Source organism: Megalobrama amblycephala, linkage group LG2 (genome assembly GCF_018812025.1).
Source record: "Megalobrama amblycephala isolate DHTTF-2021 linkage group LG2, ASM1881202v1, whole genome shotgun sequence".
In the NCBI taxonomy this organism is placed as follows: Eukaryota; Metazoa; Chordata; class Actinopteri; order Cypriniformes; family Xenocyprididae; genus Megalobrama; species Megalobrama amblycephala.
Genome location: NC_063045.1, coordinates 21871108 through 21877107, shown reverse-complemented (window position 1 = coordinate 21877107; position 6000 = coordinate 21871108).

Sequence of the window (6000 nt, the reverse complement as noted above, 5' to 3'; positions counted from 1 at the left end):
AAGTGTTCTCTTTCAAATGACAGTGGAAACAAAGGTGTAGAATAAAAGTAAAGTAACATCATGGTTTCTTTTTCAGATTTCAGAGAATCAAAAGAAAAGAGGCAGTAGTCTGATGAAAACCATATCTTGAATCATTGGACCACTTGTAATTATGACATTAGACTTCTGAAATTAATGTTTTTTTATTTCATTCCCGGACTACATTTCCCATCATCCTCCCTGGCTATCACCTGCACTCACTCCACCAATCACTGATCACCACACCCAGCTGCAGCACATTATCTGGACTATTTAAACCATTCACACCCTCACATACTTTGCAAAGTCTTGTTTACCACGGTACCAATTCTGAGTGTTATTTATCTTGTCTGTCTGTCTGTCTGTCTGTCTGTCTGTCTGTCTGTCTGTCTGCCTGCCTGCCTGCCTGCCTGCCTGCCTGCCTGCCTGTTACTGACCCTGTCTGTTCCCCGTGTATGATTCTCTGCTGCCTGCCCTTTGAACTATTAGCTCTGTTTTGGATTTACGATTGTTATCTGCCAGCACTGACCCTTTGCCTGTTCCTCGACTACGATTCTGCCTGCTCACTGCCATACCTGTCTGCTGTTGTTCCACCATTGGGTGGTCCACCCCCCCTCCCCGGTTGTTTCATCCACAGCGCAAGGACGCGCTCGTGGTGGCAGTGGGGTTATGGTATGGGCAGGCGTATGTTATGGACAACGAACACAGGTGCATTTTATTGATGTCATTTTGAATGCACAGAGATACCGTGACGAGATCCTGAGGTCCATTGTTGTGCCATTCATCCACGACCATCACCTCATGTTGCAGCATGATAATGCACGGCCCCATGTTGCAAGGATCTGTACACAATTCCTGGAAGCTGAAAACATCCCAGTTCTTGCATGGCCAGCATACTCACCAGACATGTCACCCATTGAGCATGTTTGGGATGCTCTGGATTGGCGTATACGACCGTGTGTTCCAGTTCCTGCCAATATCCAGCAACTTCGCACAGCCATTGAAGAGCAGTGGACCAACATTCCACAGGCCACGATCAACAGACTGATCAACTTAGGGTTGCCACCTATGTCTGATAAAAAGCCTGGACATATCGATGACCTGACCAACCACTCACAAGTGAAAATGTCCATTAGACATTAGACCCCTAAGACAAAATTGGCCTTTGTGCAGTACGACTGTGCATAGTCGTGACTCGTAAATATTTTAAACATCTCAAGTATTCTCACTTATTTTACTTAACTTATAGCTTACCTGATTGCTTAGATACTGGTGCTTGTGTGGTGCTTCCTCTTTGCTAAAGAAATAAGTAGAGGGATGACCTGATTAGATTTGCATTTACCATACCTTAGCCACATCTATAGCCACTTTTATTTAGTATGTCTCAATCAGACATTGGAATAACAAAATCATACATAAATAGGCCTTAGCTTACCTAGTCTTCCATCTATACTTGGTGTTTCCCTTTGCTGCAGCTATCAGTGGTTTCTGTTCTTCAATGAATGTCTTGAATTCAGTGCATGACAATTTGAAATTCAATCTGACCTGAAGCTCAGACTTCACCATTTCAACTGACAGTCTGTTTCTTTTATCTTTCTTTTTAGTAAATTCACAGAAGTCCTTAAGCAATTCCACTTTTTTAGCAGAACAACTGAATTCACTATACACCTTCAGCACAAAGGCCTCCACGTCACACCCTCCAGCACTAAAGACACGATTAGCTGCTTTGACAGAGTTGTTTATGATGTGACACTTGCAATTGCCCTTCGCAATTTGTGGGTTAGCTTCTCTGAGTTTCTGAAAAACTGAGTTGTACCGACCATAAATAACTGATGCGTTATCTGCACCATAGGCACTGATCTGGCTGACTGAAAGTCCATTGTTCTCAGTAATAGACACTATTTTTTTGAATATGGCTTCACTAGATTCATTGGAGTTGTCGTAAAAGTCTAACAATCCATACTTTACACCCTCGGATGCACAGAAATACTGGACTGTGTAGGGAAACAATTTTGTGTGCGCAGAATTGGATGCATCAGAACATACTGCAAAATAGTGCGCTTTCTGCAACTCTGCTGCTAATCTTTGCTGACTAAATGGTGCCAACACATTTTCCACTAAGGCCTCACTTTTAGTTCTGCCACAAGACATTTTAGTTGCAATATCAGAGTCACTGAATATTTTTGCACTGACCTTGTTCCCACAGTCAGTTGACAGGTACCTATGGCCATGTCGCACACCGTGATAGGTAGCTGTTAATTCGGTGACAGTAATTTTGTCCTCTGAGTTTTTTGTAATCATGAATGATGAAATTGCCTTTGTCTAGTTATTTGAACGCGACTCTGATGTTTCTTCGTTTTAGCATGGTCATCCAAAGCAGTTTTGCCTTCATGTTTAACCAGAATTTTAACTGAGCATACGGAGCAAGTAGCATATAGTTGATCGCCTGGTGTTTGCTTTAGCCATGTGGAGTAATTGTCATTTTTCATCCAGTCATTATTAAAGTAGGTCAAACGTTTCATTTTCTTTTTTACTGGCCTTTGTTGACACAGTCAACTTCGTCCTCCATCTCGCCACCCATGTTAACACTAACAACAAACAATGTTGACGACGTACAATCTTCTTCACTGCTTCAATTTGCCGCCTGTAGTAACTGGCTAGCTGCCAAGACAGATGCGCTAGATGACGTAGCCTACGTCACGTCACACGACACACCCGTCCCTGAGCCAATGATAGCGCATTCTACACACAAGAGACACCCTGTGAGAGACACCGACCACTCTGTGCACAATGCATAGGCTATTTCAAGTGAGAAAATAGTAAATTGAACATACATATTCACACAGCCTTCCGAAAACCGGGACATTCAGTGTCCCGATTTTCGAAAGGATAAATTTCCCGGGACAGGTTATTAAAAAGAAGGACAATCCCGGTAAAACTGGGTGAGGTGGCAACCCTAAACTCTATGAGAGGGAGATGTGTTGCACTGTGTGAGACAAATGGTGGTCACACCAGAGACTGACTGGTTTTCGGACCCCTGAAAAAAATACTGGCAAGAGAATATCACTGTTTTTATGTTTTAAGTTATTAGTAATGTCATACTCATAACATTATGTGCAGTTATTACATTTTGCTTTATTACATTATTATGAGTTTCTTGTGTGTTCATAATGCATTATGCTCACATATTTATTGAAATGTGTCATTTAAAAATAGTCTTTTCACAGATCCATCTAAATGTTCTATTACATGGATAATCATTCCATCATGGTGAAGACTTCAAAGTCTTCATCACCTCTGTAATTATTAGGCTGTCCAGTCTCCCAAAACCTGCATTAACACATCAGAACAGAACAGAAGCTCGAGTCTTAGATCTTTTTAATGATGTATAGTTTGTCAGGGTAATTACATTACATCTAACAGTAAATTTGAGGTCATTTAAACAAAGAAGCTTCGGTGCGTCAGCATCCCAGTGACGGTTAACAGGTTAATTCAGTGATTTCTCACCCAGAGGTCAGTGTGCTGCCATCAATCCATTTCCATCTGCCCTCCACATCACTGTCAGACCAATCCAGAAACTATCAAAATGTTTCCTGAAAAAATTCCTTAGAACAACACAAACAGTTGTGTGAAAAAGAGTTTGATCCTGATTTTTTTTTTTTTTGTTTTTTTTTTTTTGCATGTTTGTCTCACTTTAATGTTTCAGATCATCAAACACAGGGCTCAACGCTAAGGATTTTTCCTACTGGCCCGGCTGGGCCAGTGGTTCAAATTTTTACTTACCCCGCCAGAATTTTCACTTGCCCCAGAACAAAAAATTAATAAAAGTAAAAGACAAGAAAATGGGCCTATAAAATAAGCATAGTTATTGTTTTCGTTGTCTTTGTTACATTTAACCTCAATAATAGGTTTATGACACCAAAAGCTATTAGATTAACTCACTTATATTTTAAATATTGTTAGACAAATAAACAGTAAGTAATAAAATAGTAACAAATAACCAAATTACGAGTAATAGCACAAATAAATACAACAGAAAAACATATAAATTAAATAAATGGTGCTTTTCAAGTATTTCATGTAGGTTTAAACTAGATTTTCAGGTACAGAAATTGTAATCTAATGTATAGCTAACTATATAACTATAGAATAGATTAAACTTTATTAAAGTTAATGTGTTAGAGATGCATAAAAATGTTTTTAATGTTGAAAATATAAAACGTTAAATACTGTTACTTGGTATAATTAAAAAAATGACTTTGCCAGTAGGTGGCAGCGAACGACTGTTAATGAGCGAATCAGATTCAAACGAATCAGATTCAACCGATTCATTCAAAGGCTGATTCATTCAGGAAGTGTTGCTCAGCGACGCAAAACAATTCTGTGGACTTTGGAACTATTTTCGTTGGCGAAATAGAGCAAAACAGACGATTTGGTGACTTAAATGTAAGTCACTTGATATTAAGTTCTTGTTCATCAAACTACGCTGAATAAAATAAATATCACATTTGTAATCATGCTAATATTTGGAGAAAAACTGCGCTCTTTATGTAATATTGGTTAACTATATTAAATTATATAAATATGAAATATATACAGGGGCATTTTCGCCCCTTATCTTGAATTCTGGAGACTAAGTCACGCAGTGAAATCGTGCAATCTAAGTATGCATGCGCACTAGTCTAACCTACTAGACTACATCACATAGTGCATGCGTGCACTCAATGAGTGTTTTTTGTTAGTTTTTTTAAAAAGTGAGGGACATACTCAATAATATCAGATTGTTAAATAAACAATTACGATATCATAGACGATATATATCGCACACCAGGGCTGGACTGGGACAAAAAAATGGCCCTGGCATTTTTGCTCAGACCGGCCCACCACAATCGGTCGGACACCACCCACAAGTACACCATCCTTGCGGTCCCTGTAAATATGCATACCTACTGTTCCATTCCCCAAAGCCCCTACAAAGCTGATTAGTAACTGCAAGTGGACCAGTGTACTCACTCTCTCTTGACTGACTTCCTGGTGATCAGAGGTGGCAGTGGAGTAGGGCCTACACACCAATGGACAGCAAAGATCAGAAAAAAAATCTTATTTTAAGTGTTTAACTTTGCATTATAATCTTAAATCAAGAAATCTTGTCAAGTGAAATTATCTTGCTACATTGACAGATAATTTCACTTATTTTGAGTATCTTTTCCCTTAGATTTTAGTGTTTTTATCTTGTTTTTAGACACCCCTTTTTGGCAGTGCATATTTTATACTTACAGTGGAAATTGCATGGCCCTCTGAACACCCTCAAAAACTATGAACAATGAACCACAATAATGAGGGCATCCTGAGAGAGAGAAAGAGAGAGAGGGAAGAGAATGATAACTGAATGAGTTAAATGATCACCATACCAGTATCTTTAATCTATAACAATGTAGAGATAGATGCACATATTTTATTCTTACTCAGTGGAAATGGCTGCATGGCCCTCTGAACACCCCCCAAAAACAATGAACTACAGGAGTGAGGGCATCCTGAGAGAGAGAGAGAGAGAGAGAAAGAGAGAGAGGTGGTAAAGGGAATAATGAGTCACATTTTCAGTGTACAATATTATATGTTTATAATAATATCAATAATCTCATCTCACCTTACAATAACAGCAGTTTCCTCAGTAGCTGGCTCTTCTCTGTAACTCTGTCTATTACAGTGTCAGTGTCCAAAGCCACAAGGACGTCCTTTTCAGTGGCCATCAACATAAAGGCTTCCAATTTGCTGGTAGACAGGCTGCTCCTCAGTCTGCTTTTGATATATTTTAGGGTTGAAAATGATCGTTCACAGGCCACCTGGGTTATTGAAAGAGTCAGCAAAAACTTGTACGCAAGTCCAAGCAGGGGATATGCATCAGTGAGCATGTTGAATCTCTGGAGAATCTGATAGCAGCACAGTGGGCACTCTTTGCAGGAGGCACAGCTTTTGTTGATG